The following is a 7,810-nucleotide window of genomic DNA, read 5'->3' as shown; positions in this document are numbered from 1 at the left end:
TTCTTCTAGATTTTCTACTTTATTTGCGTAGAGGTGTTTATAGTATTCTCTGATGGTTTGTATTTCTGTGGGATAGGTGGTGATATTCCCTTTACCATTTTTTATTGTGCCTATTTTATTCTTCTCTCTTTTCTTCTTTATTAGTCTGACTAGCAGTCTATCTATTTTGTTGATCTTTTAAAAAAACCAGCTCCTGGGTTCATTGGTTTTTTGAATGGGTTTTCGTGGTCTTTATCTCCTTCAGTTCTGCTGTGATCTTAGTTATTTCTTGTCTTCTGCTAGCTTTTGAATTTGTTTGCTCTTGCTTCTCTAGTTCTTTTAATTCTGATGTTAGGGTGTCGATTTTAGATCTTTCCTGCTTTCTCTTGTGGGCATTTAGTGCTGTAAATTTCCCTCTACACACTGCTTTAATTTTGAAACAGAGTCTCCCTCAGTTTTCCAGGCTGGAGTGCGGTGGCATGATCTCAGCTCACTGCAACCTCTGCCTTCCGGGTTCAAGCGATTCTCGTGCCTCAGCCTCCCAAGTAGCTGGGACTACAGGCATGTGCCACCACACCCAGCTAATTTTTGTATTTTTAGTAGAAATGGGGTTTCACCATGTTGTCCAGACTGGTCTTGAACTCCTGATCTCAAGTGATCTGCCTGCCTTGGCTTCTCAAAGTGCTGGGATTACAGGCGTGAGCCACTGCGCCCAGCCCCATGTCTTTTTTAATCCCTGGATTGACTTTGTGGGACATGAGGCCAGGGTACTAAGATGTCACCAGGGCTTTATAGGCTTTATAGCATAATAGTAGTGAATGTAGTCTTTGAAGTCAGTTGCATCTGGGTGTGAGCTGGGACTAGTCATATACTAGTTGTGTCATATTGAACAAGTTACCTAACCTCTGGTTCCTCAGTTTGTTCATCTGTTTAAAAATTGTGGGAATAACAATTCCTGCTGGGTCATTGCAAGATGTCAGTAAGACATGTCAAGTGCTTAGAATAGGGCTTGGCATAAGTAGAGCCTCAGTAGGGTAGGCTTTCTACCCTACTACCCTGGGATTTCTTAATCCCAGAAATAACTGGCAACTTTGGAAGGTGAGAGTGAATGTCTCTAATCATTAATTTATCTAACAAATACTTATCTAGTACGATGTGCCTGGCCCTGTGGACACTGCCATGTTTTTTCTCATTCAGTATTCACAGCGACTGCCCAGTGAATGGTATTGCCTCCATCCTCTGAGAGGGTAAAGAGCCTATCCCAGACCCCACCAGTGGAGGCATCAGGGAGGGGTTCTTGGCAGGAGATGGGCCTTGTAGAAAGGCTTCTGCTTTGCTTTCACTCACTGCCTGTGGCCAGTTTGCTCAGACAGCTCCCGTCAGGACACCATAAGCAGCTTTTGCATGACCCTGCCTCCCAGGGTTTTCCTTAAGTTGCCTTGTTCTTTAGTTGTTTCCCTACTTGTTTTTGTTAGACTGTGGGAGGAAGAAATCCATTTCAAATCTGCTGAAACCTGTTACCAAGCAACAGCAGTGGTTAAAAGCAACCTGATGAGTGAGTAAAGAATTAGGGTTTCAGACCTGTGGTTAATAATGGTCTCTATCTCCCTGCTGACCTGCATTCGCTTCTCTTCTGTTCACTGCTGGGTGAAGGAGGGCTCGCTGTATTTTGGAAGTTAAGGGAACCAATAAGGTGACTCTTTTGCAGATGGGAATGTGGTACTCAGCCAGCCATGTGGAAGCACTGTCCGGGCATGATCTGCCCTGGGCTGTTGGCTCTCTGAATGCTGTCTTGGGAGGAGCACTGCCCTTCAGACCAGAAGAGATGGCTTCCAGTCCCCTCTCCCTCTTGTCCCAGTCTCTCTGAGGCTGTTTGTTGGGTATTGGACGTGCTGTGCACTAACTCAATCCCATCTCTTGTCTCATTATCTGAAATGCATCCCCGTTTGCAGAATGGGCTCAAAGGGAGCTTTCAATTCTGCTCCTCTAATAGCCGTAGCTCAGACCCCAGCTCAAGATATCTTGTCTCTGGAAAGGGCAAAACGTTGTCCCCAGTGTAGCATTTTCACTGGGTTGATTATCTCAGTGCTGGATCATCTGTCTATCACCCTTATGTGGTGACTTTGTGAATTATCTGCCTGAGTGCCACCTCCCATCCACCCTAATCACTGCATGCTCAGGGAGCAAGAAATAAAATCATGAAATGCATTCCAAATAAAATCACTTTTTGGCTGGGTACAGTGGCTCACACTCCCAAAGTAATCCCAGCACTTTGGGAGGCTGAGGTGGGTGGATCGCTTGAGGCCGGGAGTTCAAGAGCAGCCTGGCCAACATGGCGAAACCCCATTTCTACAAAAAATACAACAGCAAAAAAATCAGCCAGAGTAACTGGTGTGTGCCTATAATCCCACCTACTTGGGAGGGAGGCTGAGGCACAAGAATTGCTTGAACCCAGGAGGTAGAAGTTCAGTGAGCCGAGATCATGCCCCTGCACTGCAGCCTGAGCAACAGAGCGAGACTCTGTCTCAAAAATAAATAAAAATAAATCGCTTTTTGATACTTCTGTTAAAATAGATAATAAGGGACCATATCTTAAAGTATGGAGGATCTGGCTTGGCCTCTGTTTTCCCTATGAAAGTGACAGATGTTGCATCATGAGACTTAGTGGAATGAATTGGGAAATTGAAGGGCAGCCCCATGGCTGTGGATTCTATTTTCTATGGGACTGTGTACACCAGGTTTTGTTTATTTTCTCTTTGCTTAGATAACTTCTGACTAGAATCGACTGTAGGATTATAAATAGTTTAAAATACCTATTCTCAAACCTCATTTTCAGCATATAAATTTTTTTGTTTTTGTTTTTGTTTTTTTGTTTCTTGTTTTTTTTTTGAGATGGAGTCTGGCTCTGTCGCCCAGCCTGGAGTGCAGTGGCCGGATCTCAGCTCACTGCAAGCTCCGCCTCCCGGGTTCACGCCATTCTCCTGCCTCAGCCTCCCGAGTAGCTGGGACTACAGGCGCCGCCACCTCGCCCGGCTAATTTTTTGTATTTTTTTAGTAGAAACGGGGTTTCACCGGGTTAGCCAGGATGGTCTCAATCTCTTGACCTCGTGATCCGCCCGTCTCGGCCTCCCGAAGTGCTGAGATTACAGGCTTGAGCCACCGCGCCCGGCCAGCATATAAATTTTTAAGAATCAGTGTTTAAAGATACATGAAGCTGTTTGCTAGATTTTTATTCTAGTTTTTTTTTTTTTTAATTTAAAAATCTTAAGTTTTTTTTAGTAAGCTTAAGATGTCCAGTAGTTTATTTGCAGACAGTGTTTTTAAAAAGTGAATAGATGTTTAGCTGAAGTTAAATATAGATTTACGACTGTGTAACTCTTGGTAAGATATAACAAAACCTAGACATCTAAAGTTTTTGGAAATTTTTATTTTAAAAGTTTGTTGGGAGGTAAAATTGTGTGACTTTACCTTGGGTTAATAGTTTTATAGTTAAGAAGAAAGTCTGGCAAAGTTTACTTGATCTCAGTTCATTCAAGAATAGGGTATTTAGTTCCACTTTGGTTATTTTCACTTCTACTCTAAATTCATAGTCCCTGTTACTTAAGCTTTACCCTTGACTTACCAGTTTTTGTAGCAGCGAGATAAATGGGGAGTAGCAGTGCCTTTGTTAATGTAAATTGACAAAAAATTATGTCGTTTTCTAGCAGGAGTAGATAAACTGATAATGGGCTTAGAAATGTACAAAATGATTTTCTGTAGACAGGATGATCTGTAACCATGAGTCCACTAGACAGGAGAAACTTTGCTGTTTAAAATGAAATGTTATTCAGGATTTGGAATAATTTGCTAAAAAAAGTAAAATTAAAGGTCAGTTCATAGCATTGTAGCAAATGATGGTACATATTCACAACAAAGTAATGCAACTACATTTAATAAATAGCCACAAACAACAAAAGGACAGCTGGTCCCTGATATGTACTGGCTACCTGGACATAATATCCTTGTGAAGCATCCTTAAAGAACAAATTGCAGCTGGTATTTGGGTGAATGTTGTTCTGTGCCTGTTGAATGTCCATGCTACAAGAAGTTATGAGCCTTGTTCTAAGTACAAATGAACCTTGTATTTGTTTAATCTCCTAAGGGAGAGCTATAGTTTACATTCAATTTTTTGGTCTTTCTGCCATGAAAGGTGTTTATTTTGCCTTTGTCAATGTGTTTGCAACCTTAAATAAGGAAAGGGAAAAAAATAGCCCTCTGAACTCTGATCTTTTGCTGCTTCTGTAAATTTTGATTATGAAGTTGGGAGTGAGGACATTCAAAAGCCCATGGTGAATTTATATGCCTTTAGAATATTGTGCCCGTTTTAAAATGTTTGAGCTTTTAAAACACTTTGTTGAAACATGAATCCTTTTTTGTAATTGTATAAATACTCATAACTAATTTTGAATGCTACTGATTGTGTAACTGAATTTTTGTATCCAAAAATACATTTTTTCCTACCTTGAAAATCTATTTCATTTAATAAATACTGTTTTCTTTATGCTAACTTAACTTTAAAAGGAATGTTGCCAAGCTGTCTCTCCTCCCCCATCACAATTTTGCTTTTTTTCTTCAATAAATGATAGCATTATGATCTTTAATAAATCTAGTTTTTTTAAAAATAACTTCATGAAGCCACATGAAGATTGTACAACTGTAAGAAAAAACGGTATCTTTAATTTGAATTCTCAGTGTGTAGCACACATTATAGGCACTTAAAGATGTTTTTGGGGGCCTAACTTGACGTGTAATCCTCTCTTTTAAATGACTTAGGGTTTCACATGAGTCTAGGAACAGTTCGGAAGGTTTTTAACAGGTAAGAAATTTCCTTAAGTATTTATTTTGGGGAAAAAAATATATATATACATACATACATACAAATACTTATTATTTTTTCTTTTTTTTAGATGAAGTCTCACTCTGTTGCCCAGGCTGGAATGCAGTGGTGTGATCTTGTCTCACTGCAACCTCAGCCTCCCAAGTTCAAGTGATTCTCATGCCTCAGACTCTGAAGTAGCTGGGATTACAGTCGTGCACGACCACACCCAGCTACTTTTTGTATTTTTGGTAGAGACAGGGTTTTACTATGTTGGCCAGGCTGGTCTTGAACTCCCGACCTCAGGTGATCCACCCGCCCCAGCCTCCCAAAGTGCTGGGATTACAGGTGTGAGCCACTGTGCCCGGCCTATTTTGGCATATTCCTATACACCTAGCTGGTTTAGTTGTTTTGTGTAAAGTAGGTTGTCTAATTAACATAAAGTTGTTCATGATGTTTTCCTATTTTAATATCTGTAAGATTTCTACTTATGTCCTTCCTTTTATTGCTAATGTTGGTAATTTGAGACTTCTCTTGCCTTGCTTAGCATAGGTAGAAGGTTGTCAGCTTTTTTTGCTCATCTTTTCAAAGGCAGCTTGGTTAAGATTTGAACACACAAAGGCAGATATGTGAATGGCCAACAAACATATCTAGTACATACTGAATTATATGAAGTTTAAAAAAATAGGTAAAATAACTCTGGACTTTCAAGTTCTTAGGTGCCTTCATTGGTGGTAATAAAAAGCAAGGAAGTTATTTGCATGAGTTAGGATAGTCATTACTTCGGGAAAGACAGAATTGGGAGGGGACATGATGGGAGGATGCCTCTGGGTGCTGGTCATGGTCTTTCTTCAAAGACCATGTGGTAGTTTCATGGTATTTGATAAATCATTGTGCTGTATATGTATTTTTTTGTTTGTGTACTTTTCTATTGTGTCATGTTTTACAGTAAAATAACCAGTATTTGGTTTCACTGATTTTCAATGTTCATTGTCTGTTATTTGATTTTTTTCCTCTTTATTATTTTCTTTCTTTTCTTTTCTTTTCTTTTTTTTGAGATGGAGTTTCACACTTGCTGCCCAGGCTGGAGTGCAGTGGCACGATCTCGGCTCAACCACAACCTCCGCCTCTGACGTTCAAGCGATTCTTCTGCTTCAGCCTCCTGAGCAGCTGGGATTACAGGCATGTGCCACCACGCCCAGCTAATTTTGTATTTTTTTAGTAGAGATGGGGTTTCTCCATATTGGTTGGGCTGGTCTTGAACTCCTGCCCTCAGGTGATCGGTCTGCCTCGGCCTCCCAAAGTGCTGGGATTACAGGCGTGAGCCACGACACCCAGCCTATTTTCTTTCTTATACATACTTTGGGTTTAATTTGTTCTGTAGCTATTTACAGTAGAAGCCTAAACCATTGATTTTTATACCTTTTTTCTAATACAATTTAAGCTATAAATTTCCTTTTCAGCACTGCAGTAGCTCCATCTTACAAATTTTGATATACTGTGTTTTCATTTTAATTCAGTTCAAAATATTTTCTTGTCTTCCTGTGATTTCTTTTTTGACTCATTGATTACTTACAAGCACATTTACTTACAAGCATGTTTAACTTCTAAACATTTGGGGATTTTGCAGATCTCTTGATTTCTAATTTCATTATAGTCAGAATTTGTCTCAATCATTTTAATCCTTTTCAATCTGTTGTGACTTATTTTATAGCCTACCATCTTAGTCTAAATAAATAAATAAACAAACTTGATGTGGTGATGTGCTCCTGTAGTCCAGCTACTCAGGAGGCTGAGGTGGGAGACTCCCTTGAGCACAGGAATTTGAGGCTCTGGTGAGCTATGGTCATGCCATTGCACTTCAGCCTAGACAACAGAGCGAGACCTGTCTCTAGACAAGACAAATCCCTAGATCATCTAGGTTTTCTCCTATGTTATTATCCTGTAGGAGTTTTATAGTTTTTTACTTTACATTTAGCCTCTGTGATTCATTTTTTTTTTTTTTTTCATGTCCGGGCCTAGCCTTGTTTGTTAAAAAGATGATCTTTGTTCCATTGTATTTCCTTTGCTTCTTTGTCAAAGATCAGTTGATTATGTTTATGTGGGTCTGTTTCTGGGTTCTGAATTCTGTTCCTTTGATATGTTGGTCTATTATTTCATCAGTAGCACACTACCTTAATTACTGTAGCTTCTTAGTCTTGAAGTAAGGTAGTGTCAGTTCTCCAACTTAGTTTTTTTCCTTTAATATTGTGTTGCCTATTCTAGGCCTTTTTGCCTCTCCATATAAACTTTAGAATTAGTTTTTAAAAATATTTATGCAAAATAACTTGCCAGGTTTTTGACTGGGATTGCAATGAATCTATAACTCATGTTGGGAAGAATTGATATGAAAATATTGAGGGTTTTTGTTTTGTTTTTTTCTGAGACTGGGTTTTACTCTGTTTCCCAGGCTGGAGTGCAGTGGTGTGATCATGGCTCACTGCAGCCTTAATCCTGGACTCAAGTGATTCTCTGCCCCAGCTTACTGAGTAGCTGGGACAACAGGAGCACATCACTATGCCTGGTGAATTTTTAAAATTTTTGGAGAGACAGAGTCTCACTATGTTTCCCAGGCTGGTCTTGAACTCTTGGGCTCAAGTGATTCTCCTGCCTTGGCCTCCTAACATGCTGGGATTACGGGTGTGAGCCACCATGACTGGCCAAATATTAACTCTTCCTATTCATGAACATGGTATATCTCTCCATTTAGTTCTTTAATTTCTGTCATCAGAGCTTTTAAGGTTTCCTCATACAGATTTTGTACATATTTTGTTTGATTTATACCTAAGTATTTTATGTTTTGGGAGGCTAATATAAGTGGTATTGTGTTTTTAAATTCAAATTCCACTTGCTTATTGCTGGTATATGGGAAAGCAATTGATTTTGTATATTAACCTTGTGTCCTGTAACCTTACTATAATTGCTTACTGGTTCCAG

This window comes from Papio anubis, chromosome 1 (assembly GCF_008728515.1).
Source record: "Papio anubis isolate 15944 chromosome 1, Panubis1.0, whole genome shotgun sequence".
NCBI classification, from domain to species: domain Eukaryota; kingdom Metazoa; phylum Chordata; class Mammalia; order Primates; family Cercopithecidae; genus Papio; species Papio anubis.
Note: the sequence above shows the minus strand (reverse complement) of the source record.